The sequence below is a fragment of the Macrobrachium nipponense genome, chromosome 14 (assembly GCF_015104395.2).
Source record: "Macrobrachium nipponense isolate FS-2020 chromosome 14, ASM1510439v2, whole genome shotgun sequence".
Lineage (NCBI taxonomy): Eukaryota > Metazoa > Arthropoda > Malacostraca > Decapoda > Palaemonidae > Macrobrachium > Macrobrachium nipponense.
This window is the reverse complement of record NC_087207.1, coordinates 70,035,592-70,058,306: the sequence shown is the minus strand read 5'-3', so window position 1 is coordinate 70,058,306 and position 22,715 is coordinate 70,035,592. Positions and strand designations below refer to the sequence as shown.

General features: G+C 38.0%; 1 pseudogene; it reads left to right on the top strand.

The window, feature by feature from the left end:
* The first annotated feature begins 2,688 nt into the window (after positions 1–2,688).
* Positions 2,689–22,715, top strand: part of LOC135226582 (irregular chiasm C-roughest protein-like) — a 198,669-nt pseudogene continuing 178,642 nt past the window's right edge.

Genomic DNA, 22,715 nt, shown 5'->3' with positions numbered 1-22,715 from the left:
AGAGAGAGAGAGAGAGAGAGAGATATACGTCCCATTTAGTGCTTAGGCCCCTTACCATGGGAAGAAGAAAAAAGATAGCTTGCACCAAAAGCAACCTGAAATTAAATTGTGTAAAATCCGTAAAACATAATTGTTCTCAGTTATTCTGCCAGGAGATTCCACATGAAATGTTTTAGTACTAGTCTAGGCCTAGAACCGTTGCTCCTCAAGCTTAAGAAAATTAATTGTGATTTTACTAACAAAATCCCTTATACAGGATGGCACTGAATGCATCACATAATTGTACGCGCATATGACTGGCAATAAAACAGATGATTCTGCAATAAGACACAGAGGAACTTCGAAGGCAAACAGATCGAGTGAAATCCCACGTGTGGTGAGCGGAGGAAAAAGACCCTAGGTTACCGCCGCCTCCAGGAAACGTTGCCAATTCGCCATTTTCATGTGTGTTGGTATGATGCCTGATATTACCAACAGCTCATCAAGGCAGTTTACTGTTACTTCGCCCCGTTTCCGTATACGGTACGTTTGGTACTACATCTATCAGTTATTCGTCGATGCAAAAATAAGATGTTTAATTAAGCATAACTGACATGTTCGCCATGTGTTGAAATGTGATTGGCGCCGTGAAGATAATGCTCAGCATTTCCATGTGGCAAGCATTACTCAATTCGCTTTGACTGTGAATTGTCTCTTTCTTACGAGTGCGTCCATATGTTTTAGTCTATTCTCTTCTTCCTCCATTTTTTTTTATTTTTTATCTATAGGCTGTCCATTCCGTAATGGTTTGTTTAGCATAATAATATTATAATAATAATTTACTGGGCTGGAACTTGGATATCTCGAACTTTGCAAATAGGATAGAAGATGGAACTGAGCTATCTCCTACTACTATGTTGAAATAAGAATTAATTAAGAAGGGGATGGATGGATGGACGTATGATATTTGGGGCTAAAGCCCAGACACTGGGGCCAAGAAGGCCATTCAACGCAGAAGGGGAAGGGGATGGGAGCTAGACCACGGTCATGATGGGAGGGGAAGGTCGCTAGCAATACTGGGATTTGGGCAGGTTGCCGACTTTTAGTATAAAATGGGGACGTCTCAGTTGCATCGAGTGATGACTTTCCACCAAAACCAGTCACCAAAATGAATCTCTTCAGTTCCAAGACAATCTTACATGCATTTATCAAGGAGTCTACACGCTTGAAATAAAATTTACGAATTCGAATATAATTTAGTTATCAAAGTACCCGCTGTCATTTTCCTCACATTTGTGTGTAACATATAGGCCTACATGCCACATGCCGTGTCTAATTCCGAGCGTTATAGCTATCGGTTTCCAGTGAAGTTAAAGAATAACTTTGCTTTGAAAGATATTTTTAACAATACAGCTTTTATGGCAAAGGTGAACTTGTAAGTTATATGAGTGTATATACTTCAGGCTTTCTAAGCTAGGTAAAATTTTAGTACCATAAAATTTGGTCTACCTTGTGTAAATTCTGGCAGGAATATATAACAATGGTGCTAAAACCGTGCCTTTGTATTCAGTGGCCATTGCTCAGCATTAAAAGATTAGAAATCCGAAGGTGTAACTATCCCCAGGTTAGTTAGGCGAACAATTTCCCTAAAGGTGTAGGCCTATGAGACTCTGGAATCCATGGTTCTCTTGCAAGTTTCATTGAATTTTTTGTGGATCAAATTACAGTTTTTCCCATATATTAATTGTCGATGACTGCTTTTAACAATCATGCAGTCAATAATTGTGAAGCTATCATTCATACATACATATATTCGATACCTCTGCTTGGAATTCTGGAATCTAGACTATAAGCAAAATTCAGCGAATTATGAAGTCTCGTTACATAATTATATAAATAAAAAGTGTTTAAACTCAATACAAAAAGATATCTTCAACCATTCCCAGCAAAAAATAAAAAAAGGGAAAAAGAGAAAAAGAAAGGAAATAATTCAATACATTGATCTTCAAGTTTCACCGCCTGCACCGCCTGATTTCAGCCGAGCACTGACGACAAAAGAAGAAGGATTTCGCCTTCATTAAATCGGACTTTTTAAAAAAGCCACTGGCTTTCTTCCTTCATAACGTGGTAGTCGTGGAGAATAGAAGCGTCGCGGATGTAGCTAAGCTCTGTCATTCGGCCGAAAAAGAAGAAGAAAAAAAAAACAGTTCTCTTCATAAAGATTCGCTACTTAATAGTGGGAAGCAGAGATGAGAAGAAATCGCCGAGAGAGAGAGAGAGAGAGAGAGAGAGAGAGAGAGAGAGAGAGAGAGCAAGGTATGCTAAGTGGGTATGCCGTAAGTAACTATTCGATTCGATTGCTTCACGTGCGTCCTCATCACAATGTGATTAATAAAACTGGGTATGATTTTATATTAAGTAACATTAGGCAGTTAGCGACGTAAGCTCCGTCCACTTACATTGCATTTTTGACATTGTCATTTTTTGTGGACACCGAATAAATCATTTATACCCACAAACGTATTTTTACAAATGGGTATGTGGTAACCGTGGCTTTCAGGATGAGTATCGAGGGGATTGGGGGGGTAGGGATGATATTGGGGGGGGGCGGGGGGGGGGGTAGGGGTAGTAGGGGTTGTGAAGGGGACAGGGTCAGCAGCTCAGAGCAGCAGGGCAGCAGCAGCCAGCAGCTCTCAGTAAGGTAGTAGCTTTTGCCGGTGGAAGGTAACGTCCGTCGCTCTCTCTCGCGAGGCACACAGCGTCGTCGTCGCTTCTTCCGTGGTGCTACGTTTTGTGTTCCGCTCTTAATTAACAAATCGTCAAATCACCCCCATTTTTTTTTCCTTTTTGCACCGTTGTTTTTTCTGGTGGTTCTCGTTGTTGCCGTTTTTTTTTAAAAACTCTGTGGATATATATAAATACAAATGACACTTTCTGCCACTAGATGTGAATGGGACTTTCGTAGTGAAAAATTTTCCCCCCGAATAAAAGTTTAGTGTGTCGTCCATTGATTGTGGTGTTTAAAAAAAAAAAACTTCCGGGGATGAATTATGATATTGATATGTGTCTCTCAAGAGACGGAAATGAATCAAACTTCTTTCTGTATTAGTTAGCGAACCGTTTAAAAAAAGGAGTGAGAGTCTATTGAAGTTATCAAAATCTGTGGATGAAAAACTGGTGACTGACGCAGTGAATGATGATGATGAAGTTTCAGTCAAAGGACGCGAATTTGAACAGATAGGAAAGTTTGGAAAAGAAACAAAATAAGAAGTTTGGTTGAAACCACTTCCCCCTCCCCACTTAGTAGGCCTGGGTCTTAACAGAACCTGAAACAGGCCTCGGCGATTAATTAAGGAGTGCGATGTTATGGAATATCCTGTGATGTTGGGACCCAGAAGAAGACGTTGCTGCTGCCGGTTCTCGTAACCAATGTTGTTGAATGTTTTGTATCGCTTTTCGGAGGATATATAGAAGCAGCCCTGTTTTTTTTCTCTCGTAACATTATTCGGTAAGTTCCTGTTCCTGCTTTTTGTAGCATGTTCTTATTATTCAATTTTCTCCCCTTGTTTGATGTTTCTCGAATGCATTGTGGACCTTCATTTATTACCCGAGAGATTGTGATTATCATAGGATTAAATAGTTTCGTTATCCTAGTCTGAAAATTAGCTTTTCCAATTTTTATTTATGGTCTATTGTATGTAATTGAAAATGCACTCCAGTGCCAAATGCAAGTGGTTGGATTGGGCTGAGGACCAATGTAGATAGATAGATCCACACTGATAGATAGGACCTAGTGTATTGAGAGAGAGAGAGAGAGAGAGAGGTCATGTCGTAGAAAGTTCTCGTAGGTCTAAATGGAAATGCCTCTAGGACTGGCGTTATGCTAGTGTGCATTAGCTAGTAGAGAGAAAATACCTTTAGACTCTAAACCTAAGGTAATCCCCCTTGCACAGACTTTAATATGATCCATTAAATGTACATATTTATTACACAACCTAATCCTCTGGCAGTTAAAGAGAAATGGATAGATTATCCCTCATAGTATCTTTTTTTTGTTTTTTTTAGAAGAAAAATTGATCTTCGATTGTCTAGATGATGTAGAATAAAATTAACTGCAACTGGTTGAATAGTATTTTCCTCTTAGCCTATGACCAGTTCATCACAAATTATTTTAGATTAGAGTCACAGTTAAATACATGTCACAGGTTAGCAGCCTTTTGTGTGTGTGTGTGTATGTATGCGTGCGCGCGCGTGCGTGAGAGAGAGAGAGAGAGAGAGAGAGAGAGAGAGAGAGAGATTTTAGTTGATCAATGGGCATACAAGTATACAAGTTAGCGAGCACTTTTATATTTTGTGCGTGAAAAGAGAGAGAGAGAGAGAGAGAGAGAGAGAGAGAGAGTTTTGCGGAAGCAGTCGAGCGGAAAACCGTAGGATCATGGAGAAGCCGACGAGGAATTCCCGAGTGAGAAGATGACCAGCAGGTCAGAGTAGAAGGTCGGCAGATGCATTGTGGGTAGGGAGTGGGTTGTGGGGGTGGGGGAGGGAGGCTACAAATATTATGAAATACTAAAGTCAGATGATTATATATTTGAGTTTTGAAGCCGTGCGACTATATAAATATAGGTTTAGGTAAGATCGATTGATAAAGAGAGAAAGTTGATCTTATGTGAAAGTCGATTGCTTCGACTAGTATTTTAGAATGATGAATTTGTCTAAATAGGAACTTGTATTCAAAATAAGGATGTTTAGGACACTGTGGGTGTTCTTTATGATAAGGCATTTGCAATTGGTAGCTTTAAATTAAGGTTATATCGAGCAAAGAAAGTCAGCGTAGGATATTTGTGTTCGGTTACGGGTTACAAATGGCTGGCCTTTTCCTTCTTATAAGTGTATGCATGGCTGTATTTGTCGTTTATATATATATATATATATATATATATTTATATTATATATATATATATATTATATCTCATAGACAGAAGAAATAATTTCTAGTTTTTATGAAAGAAATATTATAGTCGAAAATTACTATCAGTTGCTTAAGTCTCACGTTATTGAGGTAGGCAGTGGTGTCGGAAAGCTACTGAATTACGATTGACATCCACAGGTCTCGATTATGGCGCATGCGCCCCCCCCCCCGCCTCTCTCTCTCTCTCTCTCTCTCTCTCTTCTTTCTCTCTCTCTCTCTTTGTGAGTTATGGCATACATCCCTGAATGTATTAGCCGCTTACCCAATTTTTTTATTCAATGGTCTTCCTATTTAATTTTTGTATAATATGACTTAAATCGCAGCATAACTTACTTTGAATATGGATGAGCAAATCGATATGGATTTGAAATCTTTGAATAGAGCTCTCTCTCTCTCTCTCTCTCTCTCTCTCTCTCTCTCTCTCTCTCTCTCTCTCTCTCTCTCTCTCTCTCTCCATTTACTTTTGTTTAAGGGTAGGTAAATTGGACGATTGTAATTATCTTGGATTACAGTACGTATATTTTGTTAATTTATTTCTAAATCTTAGTCTTCGCATGGGGAACTGCGTAAATCCTTTTACTCAGCGAATCGTCATTCAGTGTATATATATTTAATTTGTGTCCATTATATTTATTTATTTATTTATTTATATTATTTATTATACATACACATCCAGTGCATACCTGTCTCTCCCTTCTGGAAAGCTAGGACGTATATAGGACCATAGGTTTCTTTTGTATGCCTGTGATATTAGTACATCTCCTTGTTAAACATTTCGAGAATTTTGTCATCGGGTTCGGTTCCTGAGAGAGACTGATTATTTGCATGTCGAACTTGAATAAAAAATTCTCATGGGCATAATATTTATAGATATTTATCACAGCCTCTGTTGCTAAGGTTAGTCTATTAAAATATATATATATATATATATATATATATATATATATATATATATATATATACAAAAAACACAAAGAAAACATATTCATTATTATTATTAAAGACTGAGGCATAGTCGACAAACTGCCACCTAGCACGTCATGTTGCCTGCTCCGCTCTGACCGTCGATAGACTACCGCTGATTGCGTCTGCTTATCCAGCCAAGCTTTGACCTGCGTATAGCGGTGCTCTTAGTTCTTGACATTTGGCTGGTCAAGCAAGGGTAGGTCATGAATGAGGTCAGGGGACTGGGTCGCGTGTTGTTTTGTCTTTTTTTTTTTTGTTTTTTTTTTCCATTTTTGTTTTGTTGTTCTTGTTGATAGAAAGGGGTTCTGTTTATTCATTTTTTTTTGTCTAGTGTGCGTGCTGCTTTGTTACTCGGTCTAGCTCAGAGCCCTGTGCCGCTGCGTATTTGTTTTATGTAACGCGTTAATGGCTGATGGTGTTCTATTTTTGTACCACTGGTATTTTTTGTTTCGTATTCGCGCTTGCTTGTTGCTGTTGGTGTTATTCAACTTTAATTAAATTCGTGCATTTACACACGGTGCGTGTATATATATATATATATATATATATATATATATATATATATATATATATATATATATATATATATATATTATATATATATATATATATTATATATATATATATATATATATATGCTTAGTAAAAGTAATGTATAGAGCATTGTCAGTTAAGTAATGAAGACAGGCTTTACTGGTAATCCGTGAATTCATAACTTCTCGAAGCTTAAGCACCCAGTCCTGTGAGAAGGAAATTCGTAGGATTAGGCCTAATGAGCCTACCTTGTAGCTGGCTGGATGGGTACAAACGACACAAGAGCCCAGTAGGCGCATATTTTATGAGTAGCATAATTCGGCACTTTCTTTTTATGCTTCGATATGCTTGTTTGTTTGTACATCTGTTATGTTTGTTCATCTAAATAATCGTACTGTGACTGTGCAACTGTCTGTCCGTATGATCTGATTCCTTTTGAAAAGTTGTTTCATGGTTTTGGCGAATTATTTTCTAATTGCTTCTTGATGTCGTATTTGTTAGCTGTTTGTCCACAAAATGTTATGTCTGTTGTGTTTGTTATTGTGATTTTTTTTTCTTTTTTTTTTAGGATTTATGTTGTGACCATTGATCCATTCGTGTTGATTTATGAACACCTTGGGCGTTTTTTTTTTTTTTTTCGTTTTTTTCTTCCAGTCTTTTGGTGGAAATTCTATATAGTACCTGTTTGTGGTGCATACTGTTGTATATATATGTAGTATTCGTGTTGGTTATACAAGTGTACTTATTATTAATGCTACTGAAGTGGACATAATTTTGAGTCTGAGTACTACTTGGCTTCTGGTAGGCTTATTCTTGGCTTGGAGTTGTCTCGTACGAATTTTTGCATTGATTATCTAGAGCTGTGACGGACGTCCCCTACCACACACAGACACACACACACACACACACACAAGAAAATCATTATTACGAGGGTGACTCGGGTGACTCGACTTTCCCACTACGAGGGTAAAATGATAATCTACAGGCCCCCTACAATTAGGCTTATTCATTTATACTGTATCTACTACGTTGGTAGTAGGTCTACCTGGAAACGTGTCGTGTAAATGTGGTGCTTCCTGTAAGGTGTGTGTTATTTTTGGTGTTGCTAACTATTATGATTGTTATTCGTAATTACCTGTCTCGTCCAGCCAAAAAAAAAAAAAAAAAAAAAAAAAAAAAAAAAAAAGGACCAATAAGAAGAAAAAGATAAGAATTCATGCATCTAATTTCTTTTATAATTTCGAGGATACGGGTGTATGTGCGCAGGCGTGTGTATTTTACACGCGCTCGTGTATCGAGAGGTTACTGTACTCGAATACACTTGATATTCTTTCAGACTGAGAGAGATTATGAGAGGGTTAGGTAAGGTATGAATCGTGATAGTAAGAGGGGAGAAAGCTGCGGAGGACAAAGCCAGCGTCTCTCTCTCTCTCTCGTCGAGACACCAGACAATGCTACCCCACAAGAGCAAGACTGAGTGATAAAATCCTCTCTCTTCTCTCTCTCTCTCTCTCTCTCTCTCTCTCGTGCGCGTGTGTTAGTGTGTTTGAGAAGTGCATGGCGTTACATCACGCTGATTAGGCTACGTTGCTTTTTTTTTTTACACTGACACCACACACACACACCTGTGAGTGACCTCTAATTATGATGTTTCCTTTTCTTGTTCATGTGCTCATTCTTTTTGCTCCCCCTTATAATCCTTTTTTCCCCTTCCCTCTCTTTCTCCATCTTCCTGCCCCCGCCCCCCATCCCCTCCCCCCTCCCCTCCCCCTACAGGTAGGCTTTTATGCTTTGCTCCCTTGTTGTGTCAGCCTACCAGTTTTTGAACGCGAAGCCCCCTATCATTTAATCTCTTTTACCTGCCGGAGTGGCATTTGGTTCATATGCCCCCTGGTAAAGTACGGATTTGCCTCGAGTGTTTGTTTCTGTTTTAAAAGGAATTCTGGTGATCTCTAGTCGCAGTCGAACCCGTCGAGGAAATTATAGTACAATAGTTTCTTATAAGTAAGTATAGTGTAGCCACTATACAATTACTGAATACACCTTTACTCAAGTATATACATACATTCATTAACAGTAATGGATTCGTTCCTACTGAATAATGCTTTGAAATTCCGTTATTTTCATTAAATAGTTCACTTAAAGCTCTTTGTTATCACTAAATCCTCGTAAATAAAATGCAGAGTCATACAAATGTCTTATCTCCACTCAAATCTGTCCTGTTATTGAAAAATTAAGATGCCTTCGCCAATCCTTCCCATAAAAAGAAATCCGTTTTTCTTAGATTGGTCGACGTAGGATACGCTCAATCCTTAAGCAACTCATAAATCCTTTTCTTGTTCAGGTATGACAATATGAATGGAAGTTTGCCTTGAGCTTGTGAAGGAATTTTACCCACTAGTGTTTTTCGTGTGAATGTGTAATCCTTAAAGGATATGAATGAAAGTTTGCATGGAGATTGTGAAGGAATTTTATCCACCTGTGTTTTTCGTGAGAATGTGGACAAAGGAGGCTTATTCAAGCGTGTATTATCGCGCGTTATTGCGATGTTATCATGCTCATTTTGCTGCGCTGTCATTTTCCGAGATTATGCCGTCGTCTTCTAGGAAATGAAGATGAAAACTATCATTATGGAGCTAGACGGGTGTTAGGGAACACGAAATGAAACACTCTCCGGGAATTACTCGCCCCGGTTGGTGGCTTACGAGTGTTTGCGAGTCTCTCTCTCTCTCTCTCTCTCTCTCTCTCCGCTCGTCTCCTCTCTCTCACTCTCTCTCTCATATGTAACCGGCCTAATACACACTCAGAACATATTCAAAAATAGGAAGAAAAGCGAAATGAAACAGATGTGGTTTATTTAGACTTTGCCAAAAGCTTTTGATAAAGTAGACCATAATATATTAGCGAAGAAAATTAGAAAACACAATATCGTGGATAAAAGTAGGAAGATGGTTAAAATTTTAATTTTTATTTTTCACAACAGAAAACAAGATAGTTTATTGCAAACGACGAGAAATCGGATGAAGTCAAGGTAATATCCGGTGTGCCGCAAGGTACGGTGTTAGCTGCAATACTGTTTGTTATTATGATTGAAGACATAGACAATAATGTGAAGGATTCGGTAGTGAGTAGTTTTTCGCAGATGACACAAGAATAAGTAGAGAAATTACTTGTGATTGAAGATAGGAACGCTCTACAAAGAGACCTTAACAAAGTATATGATTGGGCAATAGGTAAATAGGATGGTATTTAACTCTGATAAATTTGAATCAATAAATTATGGAGACAGAGAAAGAAAGCTATATGCATATAACGGGACCTAATAATGAGACCATCACAATAAAGAAGAAGCAGTTTAAAGACCTGGTGTTGATGATTGAATAGGAACATTTTGTTATGCAATGATCAAATAGCAACTCTGTTGGCAAAATGTAAAGCAAAAATGGGAATGTTGTTACGGCACTTCTTAAAACAAGAAAAGCTGAACACATGATTATGCTTTATAAAACATATGTTCGTAGTCCCACTTGAATATTGCAATATGATATGGTACCCACACTATCAAAAGGATATTGCACAAATAGAGAGTGTACAAAGGTCCTTTACCAGCTAGAATAGAAGAAGTTAAGGACCTAGACTACTGGGAAAGACTACAATTCTTAAATTATATAGTCTAGAAAGGAGAAGAGAACGCTACATGATAATTCAGGCATGGAAACAGATAGAAGGAATAGCAGAAAATATCATGGAACTAAAAACATATCAGAAAGAGCAGCAGAGGTATGATTAATAGTGCCCAAAACTATACCAGGAAAAATAAGGGAAAGTCACACAGGACATTAATCCACTACGCACCAGCATCGATATGCAGCGTCTATTCAATGCGTTTGCCAGCTCATCTGAGGAATATATCAGGAGTGGAGCGTAGATGTGTTTAAGAATAAGCTCGACAAATATCTAAACTGCATCCCAGACCATCCATTCCAAGATTGGAAGATGCAAAATATACCGGAAGATGTACTAGCAACTCTCTGGTGACATTAGAGGTGCCTCACACTGATGGGACCTGGGGCAAACCCGAACAAGATGTAAGGTCTGTAAGGTAGATCCCTTATAGGAAAACTGTGTATGTAAACATACCTGAGCTGCCCTCTAAATACATTTATATATATATATATATATATATATATATATATATATATATATATATATATATATATATATATATATATATATATTACACATACATACACACACATGTATATATTATATATATAATATATATATAATATATATATATATATACACACATACATACATACATACATACATATATATATATATATATATATATATATATATATATATATATATATATTCTACACACACACACACACACACACACACACATGCACACTACACTTTAAGCAACAAGTTTATGTTAGCATATGTAATCATTCACACTTCCACTTCGTTTAACTCCGTGCAGTTCCCGAGGTTTGAGGAAATTTAGACGCACAAATGACGTGGGTCCAGCTAGAAGTTTTCCTTAGCGAATGAGCCAACTCGTGCTTGTCGGGGAACTGAAATTCTGTAAACAAACATTCATCAATTTCCTGATCAGCAGGAGCTGCAGTTTAGCATTAACTTATCTCTCTCTCTCTCTCTCTCTCTCTCTCTCTCTCTCTGCTCATTTTCATAACTGGCGATGAAGTGGGTTTGATGTCAAAGGCATAATAAGAAACGCTCCTCTTGCTTTCTTGAATAGGGTTATGTGACTTCAGGTCAATCCCTGCTTTGGAATCTATTAGCACCTTGGAAGACTTTGGTATCATCAAAAATTTAGTCTTCCTATTCTTCTTCTTCTTTTTTGGAAAGAAATGTTAAAATGTAAATCATTTCTACGTAGGCCAATCAATTAAACAATCTTCGTTCTTCATAAGGGGGTTTGTTTTGGTTTTCTTCTTCTCTTTCTTCTTCTTCTTCTCCTTCTTCTTCTTCTTCTTCTTCTTATGTGGAAAAGCCTATACCTTGAAATTGAACCTTCCGAAGGATATGGTGTTCATTTGATATATAGACATTACATAGGTTAACAGGAAATGCAGAAAGAGAGACCAGTTATTAGAAAAAAAGATGAATTATTAATGAATAAATAAATGAATAAAGATACAGGAAATACAGGACCATTTATTAGAAAAAAAAGATGAATTATTAATGAATAAAGATATGAATAGATCAGTAAAATATTTCTTTTCGAATATGCTGCATCCAACTTTTTATTCCTCTTTTTACAACATGCGTATGCAATTGCGTTATCAAGAGGTTCCATCATTCTCTGGGTATTTGATGTCAGAAATGCTATAGGCATACCTATTTAACCTTTCGCAGTATCATAGGCTCCTGCTCGTGACATTTTCCAATCAAGAGTACATGCTTCGCAAAATTGCAAATGTTTACTTTTGCAACGTAACTAGTTCAATTCCACTAATAAGAATAGATGGCATGGCTATTGTTAAACACCAAATGAAACATGGTTCTTGATTTTATCTTATAAACTCTTACAGGCCAAATCACAGTCCTTTATTATTTGCTTGCTTATATACGAGCATGTCATATGAAAATCATCAAGCTATGGCTTAATATTTCATTTACAGATAACCTCGTGCCCTCTTTCTGCTTTGGCGTTCAAGCGTTAAAGAATTGAAGTTTACTGGTAGATGTTCTCTCTCTCTCTCTCTCTCTCTCTCTCTCTCTCTCTCTCTCTCTCTCTCTCTCTCTCTCTCTCTCTAAAATAATGTGAGATCGCACACGCTAATGAAAGGTCAGTGTGACATATTTTCTGCCACACACACACACACACACATGCACAGGAGGATGCAAGGCGAACTGACCATCATCAGTCATCGAAGCCATAAACCAAACGAAAATGATTGTGTTGATAGTGTGACACCATGATTTGTTTACGAGCGTGCGCGCGACAGCGAGCCGACAAGGCTGCTGCTGCTGCTGCTGGAACAACACTGGAACGTTGTTTCAGCCGTGCAGCCTATACGTTTCTTCCACGTCCCCCCCCCCCCCCCCTCCAATAAAAAAAAAAAGAGAGATCTCTCTCACCGGGTCAGGATGAGTTTATGTCTTCATTTCCGGGGGGTGGGGGTGGCACATGGCACGCTTCCACCACTCACTCGACGTTTGTCATTTCCTCGTTTGTTCTCTCGAACGGAGGAGAGTACTGGAAGGAGAATGATAATAATAAGTATTTTGTGGGCTTTGGCTGTGAGGAGGTTCTCGTATTCGTTGTGACCGGATGGTTTGGTGGCGGGAACTTGCGTTGTTACGTCACGTTGTTACGTCAGAGATCATCGACGTAAGCGTTTTGTGATTTTGATTAACTTCTGTATAAAATAATAATACCTGGATATTGTGTATGTACGCATATATATATATATATTATAAATATTATATATATATATATATATATATATATAAATACTGAAAACAAACACTAAAGTGAATATCTTGCTAAACTTAATGAACACGATTAATTTCTGTACCAAAATGTAAACAAAATGATTCTATCCAAAGCTTAATGAGTCAAAGGTTAATGTATATTATATATATATATATATATATATATATATAATATATATATATATATTATATCGTATTTGCATCTTGGCAACTGGTGTGCCCCTTCGGATGCCGACCCCTCCAGCCTTTCCTAAATATCTTGAGTCCTTTGGCAGGCTCCATCGAATCGTTTTTTGGCCTAGTGCTCTCTCAAAAAGGAAAAGGCTCCGTTTTGCTCCCAGAGAGCAGAAAAGGCCTAGTTTTTTCGCTCCATGCCTTCCGATTTTTGCTCGACCCAGATCCTCCCCCTACTCCTACCATCCCCCCTACCCCTACCTCCCCCCCCAAAAAAAAAAGGAGGGAAAACAAAATCAAGAGACGTTCTAGAAACCAAAAGTTCAGCGGTGCAGCGGAGGCAAATGAACAAAAGAGGGCGAAGTCCCTTTTAAAACCCAGATTAAACGCGACGAAAGGGAATTGGATCCTGTTCAAACGTCCTGTGGTAAAATGCCGGGGTGCTTTCTGGAAATGAAAATATCTGTCCCCCCCTTCCCCTGTAAATGCAAAACCTGGCGGGAAAAAGGGTCCAGAGAAAAAACAAAAAGAAGAAAAAACTGTTTTGTTTTTCGCTGCCTGTGCTGTCGTGATTTTAGTGCGGTACATAAGCATAGTAGCTGTATTACGGACGAGAGCATTCAGTGCAGTCTGTTCCTGTAGAAAAGGTTTAAGAACAAGAATCGAGCAAATTTCCGTCTGAATGGACGCTGGTTCTTGAAAAATGAAGTCAATTTTCATAACACTCACCCAAATGCCACTCGTTTATTTTGATGTTTCTGTTGTGAGTTCTAATTCCCAACTGTGTTTCAGTCCGGACTTACTGTGCGTAATACGTATGAATGGTTTTAACCTGGATCTCGTTCCTTTACATGAATGTCCATGCCATTATTCGTTTTTCGTGTCATACATTCTCCGGATTGTAAGTTTCGAGTCGCATTACATTAAGCCCAATTCTGACGCGGCCTGTTATTTCTGGTTTGGTGAGGCAACGTGTATTACATGAGATATACTACATGCTTATGGAACAACACACAAACATATTTACATTTTCTAACTCGTATTGAAGTAATTATGCCTATTTATATAGTATTTTTGGTTTTGTCATTGTGTAATTGGTTGTGAATTCACCGTAGGCATGTTACTTAAAATTATATTTTTGCATTCCATTGAGGTGTGAGAGATGTGTATTTCTGGTGACAGAAGTTCACTCTCGACGTTGTTCGGAAGTCATGTAAAGCCGTTTGTCCCGTTGCTGAATAATCGCTGGTTTCATGCAACTTGAAAACACCATACAAACAAACAAACCATACGCGACGATTGTATTTTCTATTTTACTTCGGTTTTTCACGATAGTGGAAAGTATAGTGTATTATATATATATATATATATATATATATATATATATATATATATATATATATAATTGATTTTAGTATTTCTGTTATGCTAACAGGTTGAATTTTATATACCGTACATAGCCTTCGTAGTTATAAGCAGGCTTTTCACTTGTTTGTCCGTCCGCACTGTTTCCTCTCCACCTGCAGATCTGAAAACCTACTGAAGCTAGATGGCTGCAAATGGGTATGTCGATCATCAACCTTCTAGCCATCAACCACACCAAATTGTAGCCCTTAAACGTCAGTAGTTTTTATTTTATTGAAGGTTAAAGTAAGATATGATTGTGCGTTTGGCAGCGCTATAGGAGAGGCCGTGCTTGAAAGTTTCATGGGTCGCGGGTCATACAGAAAACTGTGGAGGGGCGGTTCTCATTAGTGGCAGGCAATTTGCGTACATCCACAAAAAGACATCTAGCACGAGCTTCCATATATATAGAGAGCGCACGTTGCGTAATTCCCATTACGCACCGATCTCTCTCTCTCGCATTAATACGCCCTGACCACCTCAAATGACAGCTGGCTTTGATGGAGGTAATAGCGTTATTTTCTAATTAAGATGCGCCGGAGGTTTTATTATTTGTAGCCGCTGACAGAAAATAACGCGGGAGTTAGGTAGCTCGGCTGTGTGTTTGCATACGATACTATGGCTTTTCCCAGCCTTTGAAAGAAAAGAAGAAAGAAATAGGCCTCGTGATGTGGCGTTTATCCTCTCGGACGAACTGTTACGTAGCAGACCAGAATGATAGTTCTCTCTCTCTCTCTCTCTCTCTCTTCTCCGCTCTCTCTCCTCTTCGTCAAAAGTTGACAAGATTTCAATGTTTTTCCCACGAGTAAAACTACGAAAATAATGATGTTTTGCAATTCTCTCTCTCTCGTCTCCTCTCTTCTCTGTTCTCTCTCTCTCCTCTCTCTTCGTCTCCTTCTCTCTTCCCTATTTGTTTGTTAATAATAACAACAGATGCTATTTATTTTCTATAGATTTGTGGCAACGCTGATTTCAAAAACATCTCTTAGTGAAATCTCTCTCTCTCTCTCTCTCTCTCTCTCTCTCTTCTCCTCTCTCCTTCTGGCTTCTTAATAACAACAACAGATGCTATTTATTTTCTATAGGTTTGTAGCAACACTAACTTCAAAAACATCACTTAGTGAAATCTAAATCTCTCTCTCGCTGTCCTTACTGCATGGTTTAGACTCGCAATTGCAGTATCCATGTTGCCAACTCCTTATTTGTCTGAATGAGACGCATTACGTATATATTATGTCTGGAGCGATTTCTGAGTGCGTTTCCTCTCGCTGTTTCTCTCTGTACATATCGCGCCAGAAGATTGACTTGTCCATGAATGGCTTATGAGGCATGAATGGCATAAGGCGCATGGAGCTTATGATATTGTGGTGCGTTTGGTACGAGTAATTCGAACAGCTGTTTTGTGATATATATATAGATGCGCACAGGACGATTCATATTGCTGTTGCTTCGAATTTTCAGAATATGCGAAATCTTTTTGGCTTAGGCTTTGAATCTCGAAGATTTGTTTATCTCCATCATTTGGAGAAATTAACTTCCATTTTAGTCTCATATGTAATAATGTGTTTTTTTCATTAGGAGAAATGTCTCTCTCTCTCCTCCTCTTCCTCTCTCTCTCTCGTCTTCTCCTCTCCTCTCTCTCCTCTCTCTCGGTCGCTCTCCTCTGCTCTCATGTTGGTCTACAGCCCCTCAACATAAGTAGTAATGTGTTCTTTTTCATTAGGAAGAAATCTCTAAATCCTCTCCTTCTTCTTCTCTTCCTCTCTCTCTCTCTTCTGTCTCTCTCTTCTCTTCTCTCTTTTCTCCTCTCCTCTCATGTTTGGTCTACAGTCTCTTAATAATTGTGTCTTTTTTTATTAGGAAAATTTCCTCTCCTCTTCTCTCTCTCTCTCCTCTCTGCTCTCTCTATCTCGCTCTCATCTCTCATCTGATTATTTTGTCTACAGTCTTCTTAAGTAATAATGTGTTCTTTTTTATTTAGGGAGAAATTTCTCTTCTCTCTCTCTCTCTCTTCTCTCTCTCTCTCTCTCTCTCTCTCTCTCTCTCTCTCTCTCATATATGTTGTCTACAGTCTCTTAAGTAATAGTGTGTCTTTTTATTAGGAGAAATTTCTTCTCTCTCTCTCATCTAGGATCCTCTCTCTCTCTCTTCTCTCTCGCTCTCTCTCCGCCTCGTCTCTCTCTCTCTCTGTCGTATACCTAAGCGGAAGATTAATTCCGGGAGGGCCACATATACGCATGGCTATTACGCCGGGTCATATTTATATAGGTTAATGTCCCCTCGCTTTCCATTTACTAAGGATGCCCCATGAATAATTTGCCATCCGTAACCTTCAAGGAGTCGTTTCCCTCTAACCTTTCGAGCCGTAAGAACGGACGCCCTTAGACCATAGACCTAAGTTCAGCATTGTCTATAGACCTTACGTTATGGGTTGGATAAGGAGTCCGGTGGTGGTAAGAGGTATGGAGCGGGGAAGGGGGGTTTGGGGGTTGGGGGGGGGGGTGTCGTGTGGTGAATTCTTGAGGAGATTGGCTTCAGGGAGTTCTCTCTCTCTCTCTCGTCCTCTCTCTCTCTCTGGTCTCTTCTCTCATCTCTCTCTTCCGCTCTTTTGTTGAGAGTCAGGAAATGAAGTTGTCCTTTAAAGAAGTCTTGAAAAGTGATCGCCAGATCTTTATAGGAAATGTGTTTGAGGTGAAGTCACTCCACCGTAAAATTTCCACGTTATGGATCCAGAGACGGATTTTAGGGAAACTGCTGCTGTGGCTGTGGTTGGGCCTCCCCGTTCAATATTCCGTCTCTTGAGCATCCCATCAGTAAAGAGAAGAAGAAGAAGAAGAGAAGAAGAAGGAACAAGAGGAAGAGGCTGGGAGGATAAAAAATGAAGGAGAGAGATATAGAGACCTACATACTTAATGGGTGAGATGATGCGGTTATAGTTTTGGCCGATGGGGGAGAGTGCGTAGCCAACCTTGTGATGGGACTGGCAGCTTGGCATCGTTTCGTTTATTTTTGTATAATATATATATATATATATATATATATATATATATATATATATATATATATATATATATATATATATATATATATATATATATATATATATATATATATATACCTACTGCGTTTAAAATAGTAGGGAAACCTTACAAAACGATTAGATGTATTATTAGAATTTGAAATTTAGACATTTTTCGTGCAAAATATTACGTCTTTAGAAGTCGTTCGTCGCTACATTTCCAACATGTTGTATATACGCTTTTCGTAAAGACCGATCAACGAATTTTAATATATACTACCTCTGGATTCCTCATTAGGAGCAAAATATTTATTTGCTTCAAGGTTTGCTTGATCATGAATGCGCAAATATGAACTCTTTCTTTTGCTGTTGCAATCGTTTAACCTGTTCTGTCCTTGTCTACAGTGCATTGTATGAAGATTATCATGTCTTGCAGTGACCAACTTTGCTTGGGTAGATAGGGGTGTGCCCGTCTCGGTATTCATTATAAATACAAGTGAGTGTGAGGCGAGGCTACTTTATGGTCTGTTCTGGAGAGAGAGAGAGAGAGAGAGAGAGAGAGAGAGAGAGAGAGAGAGAGAGAGAGAGAGAGAGAGAAACTACCACTACGTTGTAGAATGGTATAAAAAAAAAAAGTTTCATCTTTCTTAATCAAACGTAACGTCATCGGAAGAGCCGGCTGTGTAAAACGTTAGCTTTGCGGTAATTCTTTCATTCTTCGTCTACAGTAATCTACAGTAAATGTTATCACCCAGAGGGAGGCTCGTAAGCTTTGAGATACTTTGGGGCGAAAACATCGCCCTCATGAAATATGAAAATCCAATTCGCGGAACGGGACTAAAACGCTTTAAAGGAACTTCAACTTTGATTAAATATACATGGCCATTCCTCATCAAGGGCAATCATGGCGCGATACAACTCCCTGTGTGGAGAAAGGCAGAGGGTGCCATGTCGGAAAGGGAGGAACTGGCATCAAAGGGCGCGCCCCTCTACGTCTCACTTTACTTTGTCACCTTGCATCCTTGATACAACCACGGTTTTGGGAAGCACATATGATCCTATGGAAGGGGGAGGGGGGGTGGGAGGGGGATGTTGAAGGTTCCTTTTGAATGTGGAAGGCGGAGGGCTAAAGGTCCTTCTGGACGTGAAAGGTAGGGGTTGAATGTTCCTTCTGAAGGTGAAAGGTGGGTGCTACAGGTTTCCTCTGAAGGTGAAAATGGGTGGGGGGTTGAAGGTTCCTTCTGAACGTGAAAAGTTGAGGGCTGAAAGTTCCTTCTGAACGTGAAAGGTGGGGACCTGAACGGTTGTAGGTGCCATCTTCGTCGCCACAAACCAATTAGGACCCGAAAGGACCCTTGCAGTTGGGTTTAGGGAGGAGAAAATTTGGGTATGGAACCATCCAACACCCGACTCTCCCAGAGGTTGAAAGAGCATTTCGAGAGGTTGTTGTAAAACCAATGGAAGGGAGCATGCGTCCAGGAAGTTTCTAGGGAGGAATTTGGAGGTGTTTACGCCGTAGGGGATGAACGCAGTACCTCCCACAACCTGCGTATGTAGGGAGAGAAAGGTCCCTCGGAGGTGGGTTTATGGGGTGGGGGTCTTGGCTGATACGCAAGACCCATATCACCTGACAGTACATAGGAAGGGAGAGGTCCTTTTGAATGGCATTTGCCCCATGGAAGAGGTATTGGGGCTACCACCCGCCTCCCCATCTTCAGCGGAAAGTACGTATGGGGGGAATGTCTTTCTTAAGAGTGAGTGCTGTCGGTCCTCTGGGGGGGTACCTGCCACCCGGGGGGAGCCTCTCGGGCATGTCGTAGCAGAAAGGGAGAGCTGTGGCACGGGGGAATCCTGTGAAATTTATATCCTTAAATGGCCGGCTTCAAGTTTGAAATTTGTCTCTCCTCTACCCAGAACCGTGTGCGGGGGATTTAAGGGAAATGATGATATTTTCCCGCGAGTTCAAGGGAAGGAAACTGGCCTCGTAATAGTTAAGAGATTTGAGTGGATTTTTTTTCCCTTGACTTCTTCTTTTTTTTTCCCCTCACTCCACCTTTCTTTATAATTCCTTTTATTCCCGGAATTCTCTCTTTCATTTCCAGGCTTCTTTCAGAAGCCACTGCAGATTTTATAGATATATTTGATGGGACATAAAAGAAGGGTCTCTGAGAGAGAGAGAGAGAGAGAGAGAGAGAGAGAGAGAGAGAGAGAGAGAGAGAGAGAGAGAGAGTGGGAATGGAGGGACTGCCATATGAAATTAAATTTAGTATTTAGGAATGGCTCTCTCTCTCTCTCTCTCTCTCTCTCTCTCTCTCTCTCTCTCTCTCTCTCTCTCTCTCTCGCTCTTCAAGCAGCTTCATTTTTCTAATATTGTTTTAACTGTCATTATTTACAATATTTATAGCAAGAAATGGTCGCGTGTTTTTGAAAGAAAATAGGTAAAGAACTTCTAATGTCGAAAGAAAATATCATTAACCGTATTGCAATAACTAGTATCGAAAGAAAATATCATTAGCCGTATTGCAATCACTAATATCGAAAGAAAATATCATTAGCCGTATTGCAATCACTAATATCGAAAGAAAATATCATTAGCCATATTGCAATAACTAATATCGAAAGAAAATATCATTAGCCGTATTGCAATAACTAATATCGAAAGAAAATATCATTAGCCATATTGCAATAACTAGTATCGAAAGAAAATATCATTAGCCGTATTGCAATAACTAATATCGAAAGAAAATATCATTAGCCGTATTGCAATCACTAATATCGAAAGAAAATATCATTAGCCGTATTGCAATAACTAATATCGAAAGAAAATATCATTAGCCATATTGCAATAACTAATATCGAAAGAAAATATCATTAGCCATATTGCAATAACTAATATCGAAAGAAAATATCATTAGCCGTTATTGCATAACTAATATCGAAAGAAAATATCATTAGCCATATTGCAATAACTAATATCGAAAGAAAATATCATTAGCCGTATTGCAATAACTAATATCGAAAGAAAATATCATTAGCCATATTGCAATAACTAATATCGAAAGAAAATATCATTAGCCGTATTGCAATAACTAATATCGAAAGAAACTAACATTAGACGTATCGCAATAACTAATATCGAAAGAAATTAGCATTAGACGTATTGCAAAAACTTATATCGAAAGAAATTAGCATTAGACGTATTGCAATAACTAATATCGAAAGAAATTAGCATTAGACGTATTGCAGTAACTAATATCGAAAGAAAATGTCATTAGATGTATTGCAATAACTAATATCGAAAGAAAATAGCATTAGACGTATTGCAATAACTAATATCGAAAGAAATTAGCATTAGACGTATTGCAATAACTATCCATTGGTATTCATAGTGCTAATTTCCTTTGCGGTAGCCTACATACATACATACATTCATATTTACAGAGAGAGAGAGAGAGAGAGAGAGAGAGAGAGAGAGAGAGAGAGAGAGAGAGAGAGAGACCAGTCATATCTCTTAGGCCTATTTCGTGACATTCTTCTCGTTATATCGCTTTATTGCTATTGTTATTACCAATATAAGGAAACCCAACAAGGCAAGTGCTCTCATTTTTAGAGATGTTGATACAAGTTCCCTGGAGTGGTAGTAGTCACTGATGGTAATCCTATCTTACTACTCCACCGTGATGTAATATGAATATTGGACAAATTCACCACTCTTAAGGGAGTTTATTTTTTTTTTTTTATTCTTATTTTATTAAAGAGAAGATTGGTTAAGAGGTTTTTGTTGATTACCAGTTTCTTACGTCTGTTTCGAATGAGTGCGCAATGAGGCGTTGTGTTAGAAAAGGGGAATTGAGGAAAGCATCCTCATGGAGAGAGAGAGAGAGAGAGGTATATATATATGATATATAGTATATATATAATATATATATATATATATATAAAGTATAGATCTCTCTCTCTCTCTCTCTCTCTCTCTCTCTCGGTCTCTCTCTCTCTCTCTCTGCTCTGTGTAGTATAGTATGTATGTGTGTGTATATATATATATATATATATATATTTATATATATATATATATATATATATATATATATATTATATAATATATCTTCACACAGAGAGAGCGAGAGCAGAGAGAGAGAGAGAGAGAGAGAGAGAGAGAGAGAGAGAGAGTGGGGGGGGGGGGAACCATCTGCGTCTGGTTTATTTATTTACTTATGTAAAATGATCGCTGAATGATTACTGTACTACAAAGAAGTCAGTGGATGGAGTAGCACAAGATGTTGAATTTCTAGTACACGGCTCAGTTTTCCACGTTAATAATATAGTAGGCTATGCCTATTATCCTCAAAGAGCTTTGCCTTATTACAAGGCACCTACTTTCTACATTTACAGTCACCTGGATAATGTGTTTCTAAAAGTGATGCAAGTTCGTTAGTCTTACTTGATTTGTTCATATATATACATATATATATATATATATATATATATATATATATATATATATATATATATATATACACATATTTATATGTATATATAGTATATATATATATATCTATATATATATTAGATATATCTATATATATATATATGTGTGTATATATATATGTATCTGTATATATATATATATATATTTATATATATAGTGTGTATTTATATCTTCTATCCACCCATATCAGGTATACTGTATATTGGTGAATATACGAATATATATACATTATACATTTATATATAATATGTATACACACACACATACATATATATATTATATATATATAGTTATATATATATATATATATATATATATATATATTGTTCAAAGTACGGATTATCCTATGATAACTTATGGTTACAGAAGATGATGCTAAAAATACTTTCCTCATATCTTTTTGATTAGATAAAGTTGCAAATTCATGATCTCCCATTTTAGTGTATAGAAGCAATGTCGATTAAGTACCAGTTACACAATTCACAGTGTGTGTATTTGTTTGTTTGTTTGTGTTGGAATTAGACTATATACATGAGCAATACATTTATGTCATCACCTAGGGGAATTAAAATGAATATGAGTGTGTGTGGTGTTAGTGGACCATATACATACATGAATAATACATTCTGTATCATGGCTTTAAAGGCAATAAATTCCCATCTAGATTAGTCGGACTACAACACAAGCTTCCCTTCGAACCAACTAAAAGG